The 26,018-nt window shown below is 43.5% G+C and overlaps 1 long non-coding RNA gene across 2 annotated transcripts; it reads left to right on the forward strand.

Annotated features, from left to right (window-relative positions):
- Positions 1-67: 67 nt before the first annotated feature.
- Positions 68-19,878, forward strand: LOC141964688 (uncharacterized). Of its 2 annotated transcripts, none has more exons than XR_012634370.1 (4): positions 68-436; positions 2,448-2,631; positions 14,665-17,787; positions 18,466-19,878. It is a non-coding gene; the product is annotated as an uncharacterized LOC141964688 (long non-coding RNA). The 2 variants fall into 2 exon arrangements; XR_012634369.1 differs by lacking the exon at positions 68-436 and adding an exon at positions 591-1,079.
- Positions 19,879-26,018: the final 6,140 nt, after the last annotated feature.

Consider the following 26,018-nt stretch of genomic DNA (forward strand, 5'->3'; position numbering starts at 1 on the left):
CTGTGTCTGATAATGAGATGAGTTATAAATAGTTTCATTAATTCACATGTCCTTCTAACACATGCCACTCCGGTTAATGTACAAATCCCAAATCCCTCAATGCAAAATACACTGACCTCCTCATTAAAGTATCTAATGGCATGAAGCCTGGTTTGCACGTATCCACTGTCTAGTGCTCTGGATCAGGAATAATTACAGGGCAGCATTTCTGTTCCTGAGCTAGGAGGCAGAAGTATTTATGTCACCAGAAAATAAGACTTTCCTCATGTCTCATGCTGCCTTTTCCAAATGTTGGGGTGTGTTATGGGGCAGCACATCTCACTGTGCCCTTCAAGGAGAGGCTGCCCTGGCATCAGTGTTGAGGCGCTCCAGCATCCTCCGAAACCTCTGTCTGTCTCACAGCATCCTTTGACATCTTGCTGTTGGGCCCTTAAAGGTAAATATACCTTCTTCATCCCTCTGTTTACTCCACTAGCAGCAACTTTTCTGACAGGAAAGGGTCACTGCTGATGGCAGCTGGCATTAGACTCTGTCCTAAGCTCAGCTGGGTTCCCAGGCACTGAACAGAGGGATTTCCTGCAGTCTGGCCCCATCCCTCAGGCAGCCCCTGAGGTTTCTCACTTGTTGGAAAATAAACACTCTTTATGGGGAGCAGAGATGGGGTGCTTGCTGATCCTGGGGCTATACAGAAAAGGCCCAGCACCTCAGTGTGCATCTTTGCTAGTGAACAGCCTTATACAGGAAGGAAAGGCAGAAGCAACTGTTTTCTTTCTTTCTTTTTTCACCATTTTTCTAATAAGCCTCTGGAGAAGTGAACGTACTTCTGGTAAGTGCCTGGAGAGAGCAGTTATCTTCAACATGGTACGGAGTTTTCAGCAAATGCATCCTGCGTCTCTTGGGGCACTTTGGGATGTCAGTGCTGCAGATGTGTGTGCAGCTGGTGCGGCAACCGAAGGAAACTGCCGTTGCAACACACACAAACTGGACTTCTGTTCTCTGCCAGCACCACATGCAGCCTGAGTAATATTTGTCCTGTTTCCACATTAAGAGAGAGAGAATGTGCTGGGTGGTTTCAACAGGTGAGCAAACTATCTCTCTGCAGTATTATGGCTTTTGTCAGTGACAGTTTCCACAGTGTTCATGTTCTCTTTCTCAGTCTCAGAGTGAGCACAATTTCATTATCACCCAAGATAGTGTTTAAATTGCATATCTTATTAATAAATTAAACCCTGGTAATTATGGGTTTTTCTAAATAATCTAATAAGGATGCTTCTGCTTTGATGGGGGGAGTTTAACTGTAAAAGCAGGATTTATGATGTATTTAAAGAAACTGTGATCAACAGGACCGCCTTGCCAGGGGACTAAGGGTCCTCTCTGCCATGTACAGCCAGAGTCCAACTTGTTGAGAAAAAGAGCTACTAGTTTAAATGCAAGAATCGTTGAGCCAGTTGTCATTTCATCAAGGGATTCAGGGGATCTTTGAATAAAGCTCTTCCTTTCCACTCCTGAGGCCTTCCTCAGCCGATCTTATCCCACTGCAGCTGCACTGGGCAAGGTGCAGCCCACAGGCCAGGATGCCCTGCGGAGCAGGGACGGTGCATCCCCACTGGCCACCGATGTCATGGAGATACAGTCTGGGTTTGTTTGTTCGTTTGCTTGTGACATTGCTGATTTTGACGTTGCTAGGGTGGATCTACACTGTAGCAGAGCATAGAACTGTGTCAGAGAGGCCATGCTGCTCAGCCCTCTCTAATGTAAAGTATCACAAGAGCTAAAGGTAACGTGGAGCAGGAGACTTGTGCTGTGTGTCCCTTTCATGTGCTGGCTGCACTGCTGTGATTCAGCTGTGGCTTGGAAAACCCCATTCAAAATGAACTCTAGTTAGCCTGGCTATTGTTTGAGCGAGCATATGGACTGGAGCAATAGGATGATAAACAGTAAGTGGGATGAGTGCTCTCTCCAGCTCATCTATGCTTTAGGGGATTTCATTCCTCAAGGCATATTTCCGGAGGTTAAACCATGGAGCCAGAACAACCTGAAGGATCCACAGGGATTGAAGTTGCTGGTTTCTTTCCAATTACTTTTCTGGCACTGCACTGTGCATCCCTTCTGACAGAGACCACAGGCTCTTCCTGCAGTGCCAGCACAGCCAGCCTTGAACTTTCCTGCACTAAGGGATCGTTGCTTTAGAGGGCAGTTAGTGCAAAATGTAATCCCACTGTCACCAGGTCACTGAAACGCATCAGCATTTGCTTGTGCAGGGACAGAAGGGTCAAGCCTCTGTTGGAAAATCTCCCTGTCTGGGGTTTGGGGGGGAAGGGGGGGATTCTGCTCTGAGACTGCTTGCCAAGCCCAAATGCCCTGAAATCATGACATTGACTTACAAATCATGAGGTTTAGAAAGTAATATAGCTGGTGTTCCTTTTTTTTTTTTTTTTTCATTCTAGGATTTAAGTCTTCAGAGTGCACATATTCAGGCTTTATTCTGAGCCTTTCAGGGAAGCAAAGAAGACACTGAGATCCTCCTGTAATCACCTGCCTCCGGGAGCTGCAACTCCACAGACAGTACCAGGTATCAGAAGAGCTGGCGAAACCACAGGGGTTCAGAGCTGTCTTATCTGGCTGCGGCGGGTAACATGTTAGCTGTAGTGACAATGAAGTGTTACTGGTGTTGTGCAAGAATATTCTGTATAATTCCCAGTGCACATGTTCAAAAAGAGAAGCCAGAAATCTGTGGCAGAAATGTGGAGCACAGGGGGCCTCCAGGACTAGGGGTAGTCAGGGCAAACAGAGCGGAGAGGGATCTGGACTGTGATTTTGGGTTGAGGAGCCAAAAGTCAACCCAAGTGGCTCCTCCAAAACCAGCCCAAAGTTGCAAAGAGCCCATGTCTATGAAACATCTACAGATGCCTCATTATGTAAATTATTCCCTTCTGAATCTACGCTAGAATAATCTGGTGCTGTAATATGATGCTGCTGGCTAGCCAGCACTGGCTTGCAATGTCTGTGCTGGTGTTTCTTGTTCAGTTTCTGCAGTGCTGGGATGAAGATGGGTCTGTGCGTCGGGCTGGGGACCAATGCCAGAAGAACTGTTTAATTCCTGGTCTGGCCTCAGCAGTTCCTCCATAGATTAGGTTAAGACATTTGGCTTTTCAGTGTTTATAACCTGGTCCTGAGGATAGTGGACTTTGCCTTCACGACAGCCACAGGCCTGCCTTTGTCCTCTATTGCTGCAAGAGCTGCCAGTCCTGGAAGTGGCATAAAACATGTATAGCTTTTTCTGGAAGAAATTAAAAGTCGGTCTTTTATATTGGTAGATGTCACATACCAGCTGGCTTATAAATAGAACTTTAATGCCTAAAAAAGGTGATAATCACCTTTATACTTGCTTAATAGCATTGTTTTAAAGTGAATTGCCAACATCATATATTACCTTCTTCCCCTACAGTAAATGGTCTCTCCCTGATGTATTTTATTACTTATTGTAAATTAATTCAAGCAGTATATTTTGCTTTCAGCTAGGTACCCTCAGTTACTTTTTCTGTCCAGGATAAATTGAGATAAATTTTGCCTATGCCTGGGTTTTGCTCATGTCATCCGTCTTTGCCCATGAAAAGTTACAGCTGGAGTTGAACAGGACTTGAGAAATGATAATATCATACTGCAGAAAGTTACAGATCACCAGTCCGCAGTCAAGCTGTGTACAGAGGGCTCACTGAAGCAGCCAGGAGTTTAATAGGAAGTGAAAAACATAAAGAAATGTGATGTATTCTCTAATGTTTATCCTGATAAAGTAATAAGTACGTTACAAGAAAATGACACTCATGCCATCATAAGATTATGCAGGAGCATATCACCCCAGCCACCACTGTTTGTCACTAGTTACCATTTTCACCCTTGGAGGTGTATGGATTTATTGTTAGAGATATAGAAATGTGAATTATATTTGGGGGGGAGGGAAGACTTCAAATAGAGATCTCCAACACTTTGCTGACAACTCCGTGCTCCCATGGCTTAGCAAATCTCATAGCTGTGGCCACTGTGTTGTCAAATTGAATAAAAGCCATGAGGCTGTCACCAATCACCTCCCTGCAGAAGTTGTGGAGCCCTGCTTGATTGAAGGCTCTGGTTTCACAGCCGTGGGAGTAAGATGTGACCCAAGGTCAGTGAAGCTTTGCAGTGACTCTGGGGAGACCTGCCTGTGGCAATGAAATCTCCAATCTTTGCATGTCTTTTAGGAAATTGTACTAGGTGCCCTTACATGCAACAATTTTAGGGGTCCATCTAGCTCTTGGTTTCTGCTTCCAGCTCTAGAAACCCCAGGATTGGTCCATATTAGGGTCCAGTGGCTGTGTTGGGATGGATGTTGGCAGATAACCCATCACACCCACCCTCGCTGCAAAGCAACACCCGCTGTGGCTAGTCAGAGCAGTTACCTCAAACACAGAGTTCATACGGATAGAAAACCAATGATTATTCAGGTCCCACAGGTTATGAGGCTGCCTGCAGCCCTGGGATGGATCATCGGCACTCAACATCCCAACTGCTTTTCCTGCAGCAGTGGAGAGTGCAAACAGCAAAACTGCTCTCTCCTGAATTGTCATCGTTTGCTCCACCAACATGAAGTGTTTTACTTAAAAGTGTTTAGATATGCAAAGCTCATTTTAGATTTGTATTATTAGAATTTTTAAGTGGACAAGGGCATGATTTTCTCATTACAAGGGAGAAATGTTACGTTTTAGCTCAGAGTGAGTTTTCAGTGCTAGGTTACAAAATGCAGGTAATGAAATATGCTGACTTTTAACAGTGACAGTGAAAGCCTGGCAGGGCTGCATGTTCTCAGGGAGGCAAACCTCTCTTGTCAGCTCAAATCCACGTGGCAAGGGAAGGGAAACGCTTCTGGGAGCTTCTGCTCATCTTATGGCAGATTGGTTCAAAACATCTTTGGAGATACTTTTGGGCATTGCTGGAAATTCCACTCAGACCTGATTCTTTTTGAGCACAAGTAGTGTGTTAAAGCCTGATGTGTTTCCAGTTCCCTCTGTGAGGGCTCGCAATACCTTTCACTCCAAATTTCCACTGAAAGTCTCTATACTAGAGGGGATGAGCACTTGTAGAAGGAGATGCCTGTCCTCTGCTGGGATCTCTCTGTTGCCTAACCACTGTAAACCCTTGAAGTTTATTCTGTCCACAGATGCTGCCGAGAAGACAGGAGCATTTCCTCTGGTGCTTTTAGCATTCTGTACATAAAATCAATTGATTTTTAGATCATGGGCTGAGAGTTAAAAGCCAGTTGGGATGGATTTTGTTTAACTTCTCTATTTAAATAGCCCATGCTGTTTGAATACTTATACTTGCCTTTTTATTAGCTCACCCATGTTAGCAATTTGTATGTCTATATCTCATGTTGCTGAAAAAAATAAGCAGCTGGCATGTAGGGTTACAAATAGTTATTAGCCAGTGTCTGATGAGGAAACACTCAATGTTATGGCCTCCTAACCCAAGCAGGGCATGAAAACCTCAGCATATCAGGTGCTACTGGGACATTTTGCCACCCTTGCCAGCCCTTCTCACTGCTGACTTGTCCTGTGGTAGGTGTCTTTTGGACTGTCAGGAGCACCAGGATCATCACTGCACTGTTGTTATCTTGCAATAACCCTGTACACTGCTATAATAACTAAGCTGTGAAGGGCAAGGTCACCTCTGATATTTGCAAAGGCAGTTAGGACTTGAAGAGCACTAAACTCAGATTTCTTCAAGCCATTTCATTTTATTGATCAGACACATTTTTATTTTCAGATTGCTCACTCTTGGGAACCATCCAGATTTCATAGTGTGAAGGACTGTGTAAAACGTAATGATTCAGCAATCCCAGTGTGGCTGTCTGTGGATTTTGTCAACTTTGCAAGCTACATTTAAGATGCAAGACAGGGCTTGAAGAGCACCATCATATATCCAATGCTTTTCTGAAAGAGTTCTCCTATTTGCATTTCCCTCTTGTCCTCTTTAAAATCAAAACACATCTTTCACCTTTCTTGGTTAAATCCTTCAATTTTCCCGGAGGGGAGATTCCCAGCCCATAAGAGTTCAGCAATTCAGACCATGCATGGACTGATACTTAACTAACGCTTCTTCCAAAAATTTCTGTACATGTTGCTAAGTTTTCCCTGTAGCTCTTGGGTCTCAGATCAGACAGGTGACAGTTCAGGTGAGAAGCTGGAATTCACCATCACCCACAGAAAGTGCAGCACAACTACATGCTGTCGTTGCTTCTTTACCAGCCTTGTGAGTGCTGACTCCAAGCACACACCGGCATTTCTTGGAGACTCTAGCATGAGCAACCTTACTGACAATTTAATGTCTTTTTGCACATAAAAGATATATTCTTTTTGCCTTGACTGAATAAGAGACTTAAAATCCCAAGAAAAAAACCACAGTGATTCTAGATCAATAGGGAGAAATGTACAGTAAACACTTCAGTATATTGTGCAATAAAAAGAGCCCTCATGCCTTATAAATACAAGCGCTTAGCTTATCATGTGCATGCAGTCAGTCCTGCAGTATCTACCAACTGCTCGAAGGGCACACAGCTAAGCAAGTCTGAAGCCACTGAAGCTGCCTTTGTATGCTATTTCTCCCACTTGGTGAGATATCTTGGACTGAGAATGACTCTGAGAAGAGCCATTGTCATCACCCTGGACATGGGTGTACTGGGTGATGCAGGGTGGAGACACCTGTGCTGGCTCTGCATGGATCTGGCTTATGTTTAAAACCAGTAGCAACCATTCTCATTACTTTAGGTAACACAGAAATCCCTCTTTCACTGCTGATGACACACCAGTTGCCCAGATATAGGGATCAACAACAAAGATAGGTGGCTGGAGAGTGACAGTTGGAGCATCTTTGTGTGTGGGATCTGCAGAAATATCTGCAGAGCTGAGAGAGTTGAGCTATCTGCAGAGTTATTCTCCTAACCAAGCTAGCTGTGCCTTCAGGGCTTGCAGGTTTTCCTTGCAGAATAGCCAAGTAGTCCTGTAGTCCAGTGAAATTTGGCTGATGGAAATCCATGCTGTCACACTTCATTAGAGGATGGCCAGGGACAGGCATGGGGAGAAAAATCTAGGCTGATTTGCAAACACCTTATTTCTTTCAGAAAACAGACTAGAAATCTTCCCAGCACACATAGGCTGGCTGTGAGCAGCTCTGAGTATACATGAGATGAGAATGTTGGTCTGCCAAGTCAAACAAGTGCGGGATGTTGAAAGCTGCTAAGATATAGAGACTTTCCTTATCAGCAGCCCAACCTGAATTTTGTGGATTTCCATGGTTTTTCTTTTCAGTCTTCAGTCATCATGTGCTCCTTTGAGGTTATTATGGCTGTGGCTGCTGGGCTCCCCTTCCCCAGTCCATGCAAGTTCATCCCAAGGAAGCACCAAGCCAAGAACTTGCACAAACCCAACCAGGCACTTGCAGGGCTGCTGGTACTGGGCTGTTGCAGGTCCTCTGCAAGTCCACAGACCACCTCTCATCTGGAACAAGTATCACCAGTGCCTTGAATTTGATGTGAAATATTGTATTTTTGTATGTCATAGAAACACAGGAATCAGACATTTAATTGATGGGCAAGCTCAAGTTGCGAATTACCACACATTCCAAGTACTATTCCCCTGACCTTGTCTACAAGCCAAGGAGGAACCGATGTGATTACTCCCTTTACTCACCTGAGTCTCCCATTCATCCTTCAAAACACTTTTTCACATTTCTTTTGAGAAACAATACTTCCAAACAAGGTAGTAGAGAATAAATAATGAAATATGAGAAGATTTCTGTGGAATTCATCATATTGTCACGTTCCCAGTTCACCTCCTTGCCTCAGATTCCCTTTGTTCCCCCTCCATCCTCCCACCAGCCTCTCTGTTTGTTCTTTTTCCTTTTGACTGCCCACTTTCACATCCATTTTGGCTTTCCTTCAGTCTTTTAATGCTGTATCTGTTCCTTGAATTTACTATAGTTTGACATTCTGTTTCATGAGTCACCAATGGGGACAGAGTTCGAAGTAGATCAAATCACACAAACTAGTTCTTAGAGCTCCTTAAAACTAATTTGAATTCATGCTCTTTTTCCCCCCGATAAACCTTTGTGGACTCTTTCCTCCACACAATGCCCCCAAAAGATGATGAAGTAAATACATGCATTTACTGCACATGATGATGACTGTATGTTGGGGATGGAGGGGACCCACAACTTCTTTCCTCCTCCCTCTGCACAGGTATTGAGCTAACACACCACAGAAAATCTGAATCATGTTTCCTTCCTCATAAGGTTTCTCTAACCTATTCTTTCCCTTAATAATTTAACTTGATGACCCATAGTGAGGAACTTCAGTGGTAGCAAACTGATCATGCATCCCCATTTACAACTTTCCTAGTGAAATGTGGCATGGCAGCAACGCTGAATCCCCAGCACTTCTATAGCCCAAAATTTTTTTTCCCCACCTTTTTGTCCATTATACTTTATTGAACTTGTTTCTGCTAATACAGTAGGAATAATGCTGGTGCTTAGAGAAATGCATGCTCACCAACCAACAACTAAATTCTCCATACAACTCCACTTTGCTCTGGTGTTTAATCACCTTCAGAAATTGTTCCCAAGCTTGTATATGCTACTGAGAGCATTAGTCTTTCAATAACTTTGTGCTATGGTGGTGTGAGATGATTGGGTTGGCAAGGATTTCTGTTGTGGTGTCATCATAATTTTCATTAGTACAGTGAATTATGACAGCTTGTTCTCTGCTCAAATTGATGTGATTACTACTCTGAAACCCTGGCACATTTCACTAACACCTGACATCTGGAAGAGAAAGGTGGGAGGCAAAGCAAGCTCTCAAAGTTGCTGTGTGATGCACACTGATGGTCTCCTCGTTTGTTCCAGCAGCTGCTGCAGTCAAGGGTAATGGCCTTTGTTGGTCAGCAGAGCTAATGCAATTCTTGCAATGACAAAACAAATAGCTCTTGTGATTAGTGATGGAAGATAATACCATCAAACAATGTATTGTGCTGAACAAGCAGTGACTGGAATAAGCAGTGCATCCCTATTTAAATTAAGGTAATGTGTCAGAAGTGGGTGAATGAGTTGGAGAATTATTTTAAAAAGAGCAGAAAGCACACATTAAGTGTACAAGTGTACGTCAAATTGAAGGCCCATATCAGAACAGAAATCATTGTTATAGCTTGTTAAATGGAGGATTGTTCTACCAGCAAAACTGTAAAGGGATGGTTTTCTAGCTCATCTAACCAAGGATGAACTCTAGCTCTCGCATATTTGCGATGCCTGGCAGGCTGGTAGTGCACAGGTGACTTGGGATCTGCAGGAGCTGTGCAGACACGGGGCCTGGTGCAGCACACCCCTGCTTTGTGCCCAGCTGCAAAGGGGGACACAGATGTACCTGGTACAGGTACAGCTCAGCTGGATGCTGTGACCTGAATGGGAACTGCCACCACCTCATCCTTGTTCTCCCTTTTGGGGAGGCCACTGACACTCAGATCTGTTGTCACACTGTAGCTGCCTGCAGGAGCCCCTCAGAGTGTGATGGAGGCAAGGGCTGCCCAGTGAGGCTGGGGATGCCCACGCTGGGGATGCCCACGCTGGCCTGGCCACAGTCCTGCCCACGACCTGCAGTTCCCCAGTGTGCATGCTGCCAGCCTGCCTTGCTTCATACCTACCATTTACCAACGGTAGCAAAAGGAGTCACCAAGAATAAGGCAAGTTCACAGTGGAAGTGAATTTTCTTTGCATTACAAGAGAAATTCCTTTTCTGCAGCATTAAGCTTCTCACCAGCAGACCGTTGGCAATGTTTTTCTGTGCAGACATATATATTCCAGCACTCGTCACTGGTGATGAATCTTTTCACAGTGATCCTGTTCCCTGCGGAGTCAGCAAGCCCCACACGCTGCCGGTGCTATGAGTGTCCGATAGGAAAATCTGATTTGCACTTCCACCATTAAGCTTCTATTTCCAGCCCTGAAAATTATGCTGGGTGACATTAGGCAGCCAGGCTCTGTAAAACAGTGTAGACGAGACTGTCAGATCACTGCCTTGGCAGAATAATCTGCTCTGACACTGAGGAAACCACTGTATGGGTAAAACCAAGCCCTGACCCAGCCAGGGACACGCATGAGTGCGAAACACCACCACTGCCACTGCAAGACCTGGGGACCCCTGGGTGTGCCACACGAGACACCACTGCCTGGGGACTTGGCCAGCACCATGCATCTCCAAGCAAAGCCAAAGTGCCTTCACACAAGTTTTATGCATGAGCTGCAACTATATGAAGCAAACCCCCCAAAACGCTGGTGGTGTGGTCTCCCTCGCAGAAGGTATTTTAGGCTGCTGGTAGCAACCATGTCTGTGTTGGGCTGTAGCACAGACACCGGGGAGGCTGCGAAGGGCCTTGGCAGTGCATCCAGCTCTTAGCAAAATTTATGTGCTCTTAGCAAAAAAAAAAAAAATGCAACTTTCACAGCTCTACATCCAACTTTTCTTAAAACACAGTGAGGCCTTGTGGCTGCCATTATCAGAGATATTTTCTGTACAGCTACATATTAAACTTTTAAGAAAGTAACCAAACCCATTAATCACTAACATATTTCTTACTACTGTACCGGCCAAGGTTTACTTCAGTACTTATTTTAATGGATTGCTCAGCTATGAACGATTTTAAGGTTAAAGGTCTTGCAAGACTCTTTTTATAAGCTTTCTGAAATCTAATCCATCACTAATTTCCATATGTCTTGCACGGCACTTGGCTAATGTAATGCATCACCACATAAATCCCTCTCTGATAAAATTATCCTGGGTATTACAGAAATTCAAAACATTGTTCTTAACTACGCGTGCCTTTTTCAGATGTCTCACTAGTTGAGACATAAGCTTAGTGTGTTCAAGATTTTCTTTCCTTAATGATAGTTGAAATAGGAAGTTTAAGATGACACCTGGCAGTTTAGATTTTCCATGACAGCAAATGTCACAGGCAGAACTGGCTTTTTTAATGGCAGCTCTTAATAGAGAACAATCAAGCTCCTACTCCTGCATCCCCAGACTCAGATTTTGGCCTCAGTTCCAGTGTTTCTCACTCATCCCACAAGCCAACCTGCTTTCTCTAACACCATGTAAAACACTGATGTGACTCCTTTGCTCCTTCATCATTGATTTCCCCAGATAATTTTGGTATTCTCTGTTACCCAGGATGTACAACCACCAGCCTACATCAGCAGTACTCTGCTTCTGATGGTTGCCTGGTTGGTTATCCAGCCATGACCTCCCGCAGAGGAAACAGCAAACAGCATTATTCAACTAATTGTAGCACACACAACTCAGCTGGACTCTCATCTAAGACCAGACAGCTTTTTACTTCTCTATCCTTGAGTTACTAAGAAGTTTTCTATAAATGGTGGGAGAAGGGCAGCATGAGAAGCCCGGCCAGGTCTACAGCAGTATATGCTACATGGAAAGTTTGTGTCCAAATGCAGCATCTAAAAGAGAAGAAGGCAAAAATTTGTTTTTTTTCCAAGAAGTGTAAGGAAAGCTTGAAAATACAAACCTGTTAGCACCTCACAAATTCAATACAGGACCTGAAAGAGTATAGAAGAGGAGATAAACTGGAAAGGAAGCTTTGTTAGTACATTGGAAAAAAATATGGTAATGGAAAAAGTCTCATATGTGAAGTCATATGCAATGATTGTGGTAAGAGAAACTATTATATCAAAGCCTGCAGACAAGACAAAATATATACCACATAAGCGAGCAGTGATTCAGACAAGGAGACTGTGCAAGTATTAGACATTACCCCAGCAAAACAGCAAAAATAAATTATGTACATTAAACTATCTTCATGTGTAAGAACTAGCCCCACGCAGCCCCCGGGAAGCAGCACACTGAGGTGGAGCCGTGGGAGGTTACCTGCAGGGAGTTTGAGTAACTAACCCTAAATAAGTAAATTCGATAGTCTGTAATGCAGCTGTATCACATCCATGCCAAAGCTGATTGTAAAGCAAAGCTGAGCCAGCAGTTCAGAATTAAAGGTGGCTGCAGAAAGCAAAGGCAGACATGAATTTACAGAGAAACCAAAGGCCTCAGAAACCATCTTTTGAGAGATTTGTTGTTTTAACCTAATACACCTGTCACTTTAAAGTCCTTGAATACCATCTCCAGTAGAGCTGCGCTGTACATGAAAGGAATACAAAATTCACCTTTGGCGGGATAAGTATCACCTATTCCAGGCTGCTTGGTGCTTCTGGGTGCTACAGTATTTCAGGTAGTTCTGAAATTATGAGATATCTGGGCTCTTCCCCTCACCATCAGTGAAGGTAGTCACTTTCTGAAAACAAGCTTTATCAGGGCTTGCAATGGGGAGGACTCTCCCCACAGGGTTATTTAATGCAAGTCCCACAACAATTCTTGAAATTGCAAACTGCCAGCCAGGTTTCCTAAGCCAATATATTTTCAATAAGAAGTGCTTGTTTTATTTACAGGTTACCATTACAAAGAAGATTTGCATCACATTATTAAACTAATATTGCTGAGAATGATGTGACCGGAATAGCTATTCATGCCTCATGGCCATAAATGGTTTATGCCGAGCCCACCTCCATCCTTCCCCCTGTACTGTCTCATCTGTGCTGACATTTCCTTGTGAATATTTAAAGTAATGTCTGCTCTCATCTCTTGTTCAAAATCAAGCACAAGCACACTATAGTGCATGATGGGCAGCTGTCATTCAACGCACAGCACACTGACATGCAATGAGTGCTGGCAATGAAGGGATACAGCACTGGTTTATTTGTAAAAACTTCATACTTGCAAGGCTGCTTTGTGGTGTGAGTTGTATAATTCTCACCAATAAGCATTTAAAACTTTACCTGAAAAGTGAATACAGATATTGGAGCCCTGTTACAGCCTTTCCTTTTTAAGGACAGGAATGTTTGATGGGGCAGGAGTTAAGTGGTGGTGGTGTCATCAAATGTGAAGGGCACCTGTTTGGCTCAGCCTCTGGTGAGAGATTCACCATCCCAGAGCATGAGTGTGAGCAGTGGCCGAGCCTCTCAGAGAGCTTCCCTTGGTTGCAGCATCTGCTCAGGAGTTTGTCTTTCCCGGGAGGGCAGATTTGCTGCTGGTATGCTGGCACAGCTATCTACATTAGCCAAATAAATGACAGCAGAGCTCATTCCTCCACGAATGCACTGACCTTGTGTGACAGAGTTAGTAGTGAAAGACATTTCAAGACACTCTTGAATGGGGACACCAGGTTATTTGCTCGTTTATGGAAATGACACCTCACTGCCTGCAGGGTCATGCATTATACCAGTGTTAAACCTTCTCAAACTATATATATATATATATATAAAGCAAATTCTGCACAGCTATGTTTGTGTGTTCTTCTCATTGTGACCTCTTAGACATATTCCTGGCCTATGATCAGGCTGTCAAAAACACACTAATCTTCACCAGTGCCTGTGGGGTTTGTGCTGCCAAGCTACTGGAAGATACACATGATATAGAAGGGACAGGGGCACTGGGTTATTAATAGCACCTGCCTTTGCCATGCGGCTTTTTAACAGAGCATTGCCCATGCAAAAGTAATCTCTACTCTGCTTCTGCACACTCTGAGGTATTGGAAATAATTCAGCCTGCAAAATAAAAACAGGCTTGAGGCAATGGAGCTCTCAGACTCAGAGGAGACTGTGTCCTGCCACATCCTCCCTCCCTCCGCCTGCCTTACCTGAACCCTCCCGTGCACTGCAATGTCCCCTGGGCTGAGCCGTGACTCTGCTCCCCCCTTTGCCATGGGGACTCTGCCAGAGCTGCGTGGAAATGGGATTGCCCCAGGGTGTTGCTAAGAGCAGCAAGAAGGATGCTGAATGCCTTCCAACTCCCCTCCGCATGTCACATCTGCTTTGTCCTTGTCCTCTGTCCTCCAGCGTCACCCTGGCACTGGGCTGAGTGTACGGCTCACCTTCACCAGGATGCATGTCCATGAAAGGGAGAGGGTTCTGACAGCTTTCCAAAGTCCTTGCATGATTTGGACACTACAAGAAAATACCAACATTTAGGCAAAATACTGTAAGCATGTGTGTGTGTGTCCCTCCATTTTCTTACCATAGAGCAAAGTCAGGTGGGAGCCTTACTCCTTCCTCCTGGCTTGCTTTTCACTCCCTGTGAATGGAAACTGGGGTGAATGGAAACAGGCCCATTTGTGATGGAGGGAAGAGCTCCTCTCCATCTCCCCATGCTTCCTTGGTTCATTTGTTGCAATGATTCTTGCTTGGAGAGTGCTCCTTCCATTTGAAAATCTCTCCCTGCTTATAACCCCTTGGAAACACCACTGTGAGTAGCTTTGCCCATTACACAAATTACACCAGCCCTTTGCAAAATTTAGAGAGTTTTCATCACCTCTGGCAGTGTCAGAGCAACACAACAGCAGCCTCAGCAGTAGGCAAAGTCACCCAGCTACTGCCCTTGGGCTATGCTGGGATGCAGACGGGAGCCATACAGGTAACAGCCATGTTGAGACTGGGGACATCCTTGTGTGCTGTTACCATGGGCTCTGGCTGTAAGATTACTGTCTGTTCAGAACATCTAAATAAAATCCTGTCTCTTGTTCACAGTTTTTACATCTGGAGACTCTCCTGAGAAACCTCTCATTACGCCTTTGGAAGAAAAGAAACACTGTAAGTATTCCTAAGATTATTAACGATATAAACATTTCAGTTGTGCAAACTCATGAATATTCACTCACATGAAGTTGGGCTTTAGTTACATTCAGCTCCTGATTAAGATGTTGGACAAAGCAGATATTTTCCAGTATACTTTGTATGTGTGTTCTGGGGCTAAATAATACTGGCATCATTGCTGTAGCTGCAAATATTCATTTCAATGTATATGAGAAATTACGTTCTTCAAAATATAAAAACAAAAGTTAGGGGGCTTTTGTGGTTATATAGTTGAAATATGCTTGCAGAAATAGCTGGAAAATGTTCTGGTGATTGGTCTCAGTTTATCTCCCTTTTAAGAGGAAATAGTAAAGGAAGTGTGGACCAGTTTGAACCTGCAGAGGATCTAACAAGATGTTGGTGCTCAGCAGTGGAGTTTACAAAACAGTATGCTCAGTGCAAGCAGTGATATGGTGAACCTGCCAAACAAGGAGACTCCTTTACCCAAATGGTGATCAGACATTAGAATAGGCAACCTCCTCTGCTTCAGCATGATCTATTCGCAGCACAATCTGCAAATCCTTTGTGCTGCTCTGCTGGCATAAAGAGCCACCAAGTGATGAAGAGCTTTGGGATAGACTAAGCGAGGTGTGCTGAGCCTTTTGGGGCCTCTCCCCGTTGCTGACCAGTCCCCGAGCAGCAGCAAAGCTGGACGCTGCAGACCCCTGGATCTGCTCCAGCTCAGCCTTTGTTGGCACCCTGCACCACACAGCAAATGAGAGCTGGTGCCAAGGCAAATGCATTAGCGCAGTCTGCTGGCAGCTTGTTCTCTCTATTCCGACTAAGATGTTTGAAAAATATCCCTGGTTTTGTTCACCGGAGTGCTGGCAACAAAGCAAGGAATCTAGGGGAGCATCACATGGGGAATAATGACAGGCTAAATGTTATTTTCATTACAGCCACATTAACATGATTAGAGAAGGTGGTCACAGTGCAAGAGGAGTTTTCTGTCCTCCTTCAGTTCTCCATTACTGGAGACATTAATCCAAAACCAAACCAACCCATCTTTCCCAAAATCTTATTCTCATCTTTCATTCTCCTTTCCTGCTGCAGTCTGTGAGCCTTCAGCTTGCTGGCATGCTTCAGATGATTTTTAAAACATCAGCAGATGGTAGCCATGAATAGTTAATACCCATGGATGTATTTTCTGTCCATAGGTTTCCCCGCACAGGGACCGCCTTCCTCACTACACACCCCCTAATTACAGAAATCTTCACCTGTAGGATGGTCCCATGGTGTTGTCAAGACAGAGCAGCTTTTGAGCACTGTTTTGTGTAGTCATGCACCATGCTTCACATCCCTAAAGCAAATAGAAAATTGCCAGAGGGTCTCCCCCTTTCAGAAAAAGGAGAAAGAAATCCTCTAAGTCTGAAGGACAGAAAGACAAGGAGTGGGCAAAGGCAAATGCCGCTCAGGGAAATAATCACCCAAACTTAGGAAGCAAAAGAACCTTGAATGAAACAGAAAATTGAGCTTGGATAATTTTCCAATTCATTAACTGCTGAAATGGAGCAAATTCCACATCTGGACCTGACTTCATTAAATTGCAGGTTTGAGTCACATTGACCTCTTACTGCCGAATCCCATCCCTCTCTAACCAGAGTAGGAAGCTGGTCCCTTAGAGACACACTCGCCTAGCAGTGCTGTCCCACCGCAGACATTCCCATCAAGCAGCTCCAAGTTGTCCATCCAAGATTTACTACCAGCCTTTTGAACCCAGCTCTGCTTTTCAAAGCCACAGCAGGACACACTACTTCATGCCTTGAAATCCTGGAGGTAGAACAAACAACATCAGCGTGCACAGAGCTAACATAGCTTGGAAACAGTGCTGCTCCTGCTCTTCGATCCCAGCGAGATGGCCTGGAAATGCTGCACTGTGGCAGTGCTGGGCAGTGAGGAACAGACCCAGAGCACCAGTGCTGCAACAGGACAGTTGGCTGTAAAATTGTGCGGCACGTAATTGTCTCCATAATTTCTGACAGCTCAAAAGGTTTGTGACCAGGAGGGCCAACAGAAAGGAAAAAAAAAAAAAATGTTACTCATATTTAGTCACCCTCAGTCCATATTTAGGCACCTACATACATTGCCCACTTCCCAGCTGGGACAGACAGCATTTTAGTTGCAAGGAACTGAGATCAAGCTCAGCAGGATGCCCACACATTTCAGCATCCCACACACTTAATACCCATGAATGTTGCAACATAGCAACTAGTCTGTAATTAGTACAGACATTGCCAAAGCTGCCTTTGTATTACTTATGAGTCATGCTACTAAAATATTCTTTATTCATTATCCAAGTCCTTTTCATTTCAGTGCCAGCCATTACCATGTTGCAGGCTACACAGGACTCTGTCAGGCTTGTCAAAGCCAAGTGCTTTCTGATAGGGATCTTCATATTTAATCTGACGAATAATTACCTTACAAAAGAGTGAGATCAAAAAGGTTCATCTCTGAACAAAAGAAGAAAGAAAAATTTAAACGCATCTCAAAGTAAGAGATCTTCTCCTTGTTGCTTCTCCAGGCACACATCTAGTTAGAAGAACCACTTTTAAACTTGGCTTATATTGTTCTGTCAGTTAATTAAATATTTTAATGCCCTTCTAGTTAACAAGCAGGGAAAAAGGCTCATGAAAAACTCAAACTGAATATGAAACTTTTTTTCATCTTTAATGTAATATATGGAACAGAAAGGGGGAAATGTAGCTGAAATGTATTATGACAAGCAAATAAAAGTAATATCAGAAAATTCCTTTGGGCAGATTCTGTTCTAGGCCACTAGTATTTACTAAGATTTATTTTTTTATTCACCGTGTTATTAAATCACTGGGTTGGAAAGTCCTTGGGTCATTTCAAACCACTGTCTCATTGATTTCCTATTCCTAAAGCATCCTTAATATAGGATTGTCATTAGAGCCGATGACAACGATCCCTCGATTTCCCTCGGCAGTGGACTAATTGTCTAAATGTTCTTGCTGTTGAAGATGAACACTGACAGATTAATTCAGGCCCCAAGACCAGGTTTGTAAATAAATAGTAAGTTAAAAAAAAATAATAATCTGATGTTATCAGAAAAACACAGTAGAAAATTAGTGTCTCGGCTCGCTGTTTCCTTGCTTGCGTGCAGCCAGCCAGATGCAGGGAGCAAGCAGGGACTGCAGCACGGCAGGAGAGCATCCTGCTGCACCACAGGGCCGTTGGGTGCTGAACTACCTCAAGACTGTACATTTTAGTGCTTTAGATTACATCTATTATTTCTTACTGCTGGAATGCAAGTTGCACACAGAGGTGCCTCCCCGAGTCTAATATTTTACGGAATGGTGGTTTTTTATTCAGTTAATTTCATAATCTCGTCATGTTCTGCATTTCTAAAATCTTTTAAAGTTTATCTTGAATGTCACTATTCTTTTCAGATTTAGCTGTGTACTTTAAAGACTTAGTTTTATCACAAAGTGGAATTCATTGCTTCATATTTTGGAAAATACACTCTCAAATGCATCTGCTTCTGAAGTTGAAAGAGTAATTTCAATTAATTTCTGAAGTTTCTTGAATCCCTCTTCAAGGAGCATACAACCTTTGCCCTGCAAACAGTAATCTCTAACACTCTGTTGTTTAGTACATCTAACTGGTTAATAGCTTCTAACTTTATTCTTCTGCTTCTGTTTTCTACTCCTTTTTAATCCTTGCTAATTTACTTAGCAATTCTCTTTAGCCTTTGGAAACCCTCTGTATCTATGCTTCAAGGAACAACCACTCTTCCACCCAGATCCGCACCAGAGCTGGAGCATTTTTTCTGGGCCATGCAAGCACTGGAGGAGAGGCCAACCCTGGTACCTGTCGGTGCAACACTGGACCAATGTAACAAGATTACTGACGCTGGTAATGCCTGAGACAGGCCTGAAATGTATTCTCTGTGTCAGAGCAAATCAAACTGCAGTCAAGAATAATCTTTGAACTATTCAGTTTAGCAATCTAATTATTTCTCAATTAGAAAGGGCATGGCAGAAATGCAGTACAGAATGCTATCATGAAGACAGAAAGAAAACTTCCAAAGCATTAATCTAGTAATAAAATTAAATTTCTATTTTTAAGATGAATCAAAATTTTTTTCCCCCATGTCATCCATCTTCCTTTCAATAAATCCCTGAGAGCGCAGAAGCTCAGCACTAGAATGTACTTAATGCCTTTCAGGAGAAACCAGACTCAGTGGCATCATTTCCTGCAGGCATTACAGACCTGGAAAAACACATCCACATCTGTGTGGGGAATGGCACCAGCTCCTTCTCCCAGATCAAAACCCAGCAGCAGTGACTTGCCAAGGATCTATGGCAAAAGGCTGGGCTCTGTGCTGCACATAAACAGATGGATGTGCATGACTTGCCCCACACTGGAAGACCCCAAATTCATGTCACACAGACTCCCAAACCCTGGCACATTGCAGCGTGGATTGAGCAGGGGTCATGTTTCTCACCTTGCTCCCATGCTGGGACCAGCCTGCACACGGAGAGGGTCTCTTCACGGCTGGGGACGTACTGCTGCATCAGTACAAGGAGGGACAGGATCAAAGCAACTGGGATGAACCACCAGATGGACAGCTGAAGAAGTGCTGCTTTTACTCACCTTTTTTCTACTCCCTTTTGCAAGTGTTTTTGACCAGTACTAAAAGCACATGCATCTGTGTCCTGGTTTTGGCTGGGATAGAATTAATTTTTCCTCTTAGCATCTAGAACAGTGCTGTCTTTTGGATTCAGTATGGGATTTGATATGAGAAGAATGCTGATAGTACACTGATGTTTTCAGTTGTTGTAAGGACTCTCCAACTCCCCATGTCCTGCCCATGTACAAGAAGCTGGGAGGGAGCACGGCCAGAGCACCGGACCCACATTAGGCACTGAAATACTCCGTATCATGTAACATCATGCTCAGTATATAAAGGAGAGCTGGCCGGGAAGGAGGGCGTTCTCTCTCGCTTCTGGGATTGTGACTGCAGGATCTTGGTTTTTCAGGATTGCTAGCCAGGAATGGACTGGGTATCAGTTGGCAGGTGGTGAGCAATCACATTGTGCATTACGTGTTTGTACTTTCTATTATCGTTATTGTTTTATTTTATTACAATTATTAAACTGTTTTTATCTTAACCTACGAGTCTCCCTTTAGCCCTGCAATTTTTTTCCCCATCCCCTTGTCAGGGGGAGGGTGAGCGAGTGGCTGCATGGTATTTGGCTGCCAACTGGGTTTAAATCAAGACAGTCTAGTTAAAGACCCAGTGGTCAATTTAGGGCATCATTTGGCTTGAGCACAGAGAGGTAGGGGACTGAAATGTTCAGCTTCAGGAATGATCGCAGCTGCTGTTTCCAAATCATGGCCAAAGGAGTTTAAAATAATGGAAAATAATACAAAACTACTTTTGAGAGCAAGAATAAGCTTCCCTATAGCACTAACAGACACTAAATTGTAAATTTCTTCATTAACTCATCTTGCTACAGAAGAAATGGGGTTGCGGAGGGAATTCAGAAATCATTTCTTCCACATGAAAAATTTGTGCACTTAATTTGTTGCAGTAAATCACCATTCTGAATGCTGAGGAGCTCTGTGTTAGCCAGATGATGAAACAACATCTGCCTTAACTGTTTTTTTTCTCCATTTAACTAGTAAAATATTTCCACTTCAGTGATGAGATGAAAAGCACAGTGGAGAAAATCACAGAAGAGATGCTCAGTTTTCTAACTAGGGTTTTAGAGTGAAATAGCTGATATCGCCAGATTCAGCACAAAAGAAAATGATGCAGGATTCTTTTACAAAACTTGTTACAATGTACAAATACTGTGAAAGTGTTTTGGAGAAGCATATAGCACACAAGTGGGATTTCAAAACAACATAAGGGACTTATAGATAAAGAGATACATCTCTTTCATTACCCAAACTGTTAAACTTGTCTTGGATCTAAAAACAAACATTGACAACGGAAGGATTTACAGATTTGGGAGTCTGAAATCTGAGTCTGGTTTCCATAGATTCCCAGGTATTCAGAATAAGAAGGTAATTGGAAACTACAGCCTCATAATTGTGCCTAACATTGCCTCTGTGCATTGATAGCATCTGCCCTGTTGAAACTCCCTCCAATAACACATGTGCAAGATACAGCCTGTGCAGAAGAGGGGACAGTGAGGTTAGTTTGAGCTCACTCAGCACAATAGCACAAGAGGTATTAAGGACCCTGGTCTTTTTTCTTTAAACTGTGTCCCAGATACTGGGCTTTGACCCTGCTTATTTCATGTAGAATATGCCTTTTTAAAAAACAAATTCTGACTAAAATATTATTAAAGACTTTTCTTCAGCTGCTCCTTCTTTTTCCCCTCCCTCCAAATGCTCAGTTTTCATATGTTACGCCCAACACCTTACTGCATATGAAAATACATTATAGAATTTGAAGTGAAATCAGAAGAGTTTTAATTGCTCAGAGTCTTGGGAGGCCCCAGCCCCATCTGCAGCAGGAATGCATTCAAGGATTCAGCCACTGGATTAATCCCATGGCTCAATGGATGGATCCAAGTTTCAGATTGAAGAGGCTTGGAATAACCAGGTCACTAAGCCCAGAAATCCTTACGGTCTGTGGGCTCTCTCCACAGATTTTTTGCTGCAGGAATTTTACTGCAGTCCTCTTCCCCGCATTAAGTACAGTGTGTAATTGCCCCACTGCTGTTGCACGGTGTGCAAAGGACCTACAGACCAAAATTATTGGGAATAACTTAATTATTGTGCCAAGGCTTTGAGAGTTGAGAAAATTAATGACTGCAGAGCATCTTTTTCTTGCAACATTTTGGCAGAGTTCTGAGTATAGAAAAGGCCCCGTTCCCAACAATGATTGGAAGGGGCAACTGCTATCCACTATTTATTCTTCATGGTAAACAGGGTATTTTGGTCTTAGTCTCAGAGTGGCAAGCTCTCTTGGCATTGCAGATGTTGTTTAGATCTTCTCCCTACCGCATGTAACACACGGAACTGGAGATCCAGCACTTACAAATGTTCACATATTAAAGATGTAATATAGGGGAGCAGTGAATATCAATGTGAGGGAGCCCTGACCGAATCCCCTGCTCCTTTGCAGGAGTTCCCAAAGCCTTTCTGTGCCTGTCAACATTTTATCTTTCTGGGAGATGGCATATCAGTGAGGTGTTTTGTACCATTCTCTGGAGGAGTGAACTTTGTCCCCATAGGAAACTAGCCATAGATATCAGACAGAGTAGGCGTGCAGATTTGTAGCTTCATTATCTGCTTTAGCAGTTACAAGTATCACAAGGAGAAATCATGAAGGGACATGTATGTATGTCTATAAATGGCCAAAAAAGCAGAAGGCCACATTTGTCAGAACTTTTTGCTGTAATTAGCAAAATGGTGTTAAAAACTGGTTACCAAGCATACCCATCTGATCCCTAGTTACAATTTCAAAACACTATTCTGGTTATACCCTACACGTTCTCCTTAGCAGCCATCTCGAAGAAGCCATGATTTTCTCAGTAAGGAGAAATCAGAACATGCCAGTTCATTTAACAGTGTCCTACAAGCTTTGCCACCATCAAATTGCACCTACCCATGAGAGCTGCTTGATTTACAGACAGCACAAGATAGTGTCAGAGAAGAAAATATGTCCCTAGGAAAAAGTTACAGAAGTGATCTTGTTGGAAACAGCCCAACAGCACAGATAATGACAGTCCTCCTGAAATGTCAGTGCATTGAGCAGGGACTCTCAGACCAATGCTTGTTCAGTTCAGCCACCTCTCACCGTTTAAATGTTATGACAACAATTCCTGTAAGTTTCTAAATTGAAAAAATAATGAGCAGTACATAGAAATTAATCATTGGCTTGTACTGGGAAAGCAGCTAGCCAAAATATAAAGGACCTTTACAGTGTCACAGAGATATTTTTGACATAGTAATGACTGGTGAGAAGGGTTTATGTTTGTCTCGGTTCTGCTGCTAGCCTAATCAGATCAGCACTGCTAATAAAGCATATTTCCATCTAGCTGGGTGTGAAGCTCAAGTTGGGCCAGAAAGAAGAAAACAGTTGCCCCACTCGGCTCTTCACAGGTTTCAGGAGAGGGATGACACCAACTTTTAGGGAATCTAGGTTCAAATCCTGACCAGGTTCTACAGAGGCACAGGTGAATGGGGTGAACCCACTGCTGAGCCCTGTTTCACCCACCTTTGCTAAGCTCTGCCTATCCAGAGAGTAGCTGCTGTAGGGCCCTGCCCAGCTGTGCTTGTGCAGAGGAGCACTAACCTTGGCATGGCCTTGGAGTGGGGTGTCTGTGTGGCTGATCCCACCTTCCTCACTGTCCCTAGGCTGGACCAGTCCCACCTGAGCACCCTCCAGGCATGCGCATTAGCTTAAAATGAAATTCCCAGCAGAGCTGATATTTTTATTTTATTTCCCTAAACCACTGCTAAGACTGGTTTTATCAAGTACCTTTTGCTAGTCTAATAAAATATCATTATCATTTATGAAGGAAAGCCAGATGCACAGCAGATGAAGCTGTCCAGGAGAGCATTGGTGACAGCACTGCAGATGCACTTAGATGAAATCAATTTATGATAACAATGCTGAGCAAAGGAGCAGATGTGCCAGTCTCACAGTTCGGGTTTGACTACTGCATCTCCTGACACCTTTAATCCTCCTTCTCTCTGCCACATTTAGCTATGAATTTAGCCTGTCGCCAGGCTGAGGGTTATCCAGCATAGACAGCAGCCACACCTTCCTCACCATGCACCAGCGGTGAAGAGCCGGCGATGCTTCGGTGCGTGTGCAGGCAGGCTCCTGCTGTGCTTCGCTCAGTGAATGGATTCATTTTTTCTTGTTGGCAGCCCTGAGACAGTTTACTCTTGCCTCCGTGTTGGGCTGGATGTCAGTTTGTATGACTACAAGGACTGGTTTATTGCAGAACAGCAGATATCCTGCTGATTTTCTTTAAGTGTTCCTAAGTGGCCTTTCATACAAACTATAAATTACTTAGCCCACTTCTTCCCTAACAAATACCTTCTCTAGCTTTTTTATAGCACAGCTGTAAATATATCACTTGTTATTGTACATGTAGAGTCTGCTTAGAGATCTTTCTAATAGAGGTATTTCATCTTGCAAAAAGTGGAATATTGACAAAATATGTGGTCTTTGAGGCAAGGTGTGGTGGCCAGCTGGTCTGAATCCATCACTTAAAGGAGGAATAGCCCCATAGAAATTCAAGTGTTCCAGAAAAATCATGTTACCTTGTCTCAGTTTTTAAGAATACCTGGCTGCTCATAGTGTTATTATGTCTGAAGCCAGTAATATGGTGGACACCGAGGCTGTTTGATATATAGTTTTATGGCAGTGGTGAAATTAAAAATGACATGATAAATACTGTGGTTGTGAGTTATGGCGTTTAGACTTATTGAGAGTCAGCTTTGAAAAAGCAACTCAACAGGCCACATCACACCTTTGGATTCTTACCTAGTGAGAGTTTCTAACCTCAAGAGCTGCCGCGTGCACTCTCCCTGACAGGGCCACACTCAGCATCACTCCTCAGCAGCCAGGCAGTAGCTAACCGTGCTTCATATTTTGCTCCCCCAAACACCTGGAAATAGATTTGCTCACAGAGAAACTTAAACACAGCACCTCCAAATTGCAATGTGCTCAGAAGACCTCCAGGGTGCATGACACTTGCTGGGACCAAAACACCAGTGGGACATTCTGGCTCCATTTCCCTGCAGATTTGGCTACAGCTTTGTCACACAGGATTTCCCAGATAGAGGGCCGTGATGTAGCCCCTTTGCATGCTTCCCCTCTTTCCACACTTGCTAGCCTGAAAGAGCCCTCTAATATGTATTCATTGAACTAAACCACCAGGCACCAATACCTTGGTAAAAACTGCAGTTGATGTCTGGAAGCAGGGAATCACCAGTGCCATTAAATAGATTTCACATGCTTCATCGTGATTTCTGAAGATGAAGCTGAGTTGTCTATTTAGATGGGTAACATTATGGGGTCACACATAGTGTATAATCCTACAATAGTTGCCTCCAACTGTCACATTCATGAAGTCACAGATTATTTTGCCTTTTGTGATATCTTACATTGGTCCTAAGCATAAGAAGAAAAATAATGTCTGTTTTGCACATCACTGCCTATTAGGCTATGTCTGGTTACATCACATCGGTCGACATAACGTAAATCAATGTAAGCAGATAAAATGTGACACAAATGTCATGTTGTATCAGATTTTAAAGGAGTTGGCAGCTTTTACACCATGGAAAATATCAAGTTCAAGCATCACACCTCTAAGTCTTCAGGATAAAGCAATGCTAGCCACCAACTACAATTCATATTTTTATATTCCAGTATTGCATTTCTAGCTTATGAAATGACCATTTTTACTCTCTGTTATGCTCTTATTCCTTCCCAAAAGACATACGAACACGATGAGGGCTAACCTTGACAAAGCACACATCAGCAGGGAATTCATCTACTGAAAAATGGATAAAACATAGAGCTTGTCTCCAAAAAACCCACCAAAATCAATAGCAACCTTTCTATTGATTCAAACAGGAAATGGATCAAGCTCTCCATGCCTCAGTAAATATTATTACTGTACAACTAATTTCCCATTAGAAAGAAAAGCGTATTTTTTTGTAGGCCGGGGGGGAAAAGCAGAGCAAAGTTTATGTAACAGAGCAGACAGATTACAAAGGAGAAGCAGTGCTTGGGTGATGTATCAAGTGCTAAAACCATGTTTGGTTTTTCAATGTTTTCTTCATTTGCCACTCACACAGAACTTTTACACCAAGTAGGGAGCAAGCCTGATGCTTGCACCAGCAGCAGGACCATGACTTATGTACATGCCCCTCTTAGCTCCAGCTGGCAGAGAAAACATGGTACTGGGGCATCACAGAGCCCACTGGGCTCTGGCCCCCTCCTAACCCAACTTCTGGAGCAGAAAACAGCTCTGGGACCTTTGGAGCTCCCTTACCCATGGTTTCTAAACTACTCATTTCAGAGCCACATCATGTAGGAGATACAGAGAAGCCTGACAGTCCTCTGCAGGATTTCCCCTTAGCCACAGCTGCAGTTTATACCAATAACTTTCAGCAACCTGAGGGTATTTATCATGAAGTGGCTTGGTAAGATTCTGCCTTTACAGCAGATTATTGTCATGAGTCTGGAAACTCTTGTGTCACACTAATAAGGAAATGTTCTGGTAACACAGTTGGTTAATAACTTC

This window comes from Athene noctua, chromosome 11 (assembly GCF_965140245.1).
Source record: "Athene noctua chromosome 11, bAthNoc1.hap1.1, whole genome shotgun sequence".
In the NCBI taxonomy this organism is placed as follows: domain Eukaryota; kingdom Metazoa; phylum Chordata; class Aves; order Strigiformes; family Strigidae; genus Athene; species Athene noctua.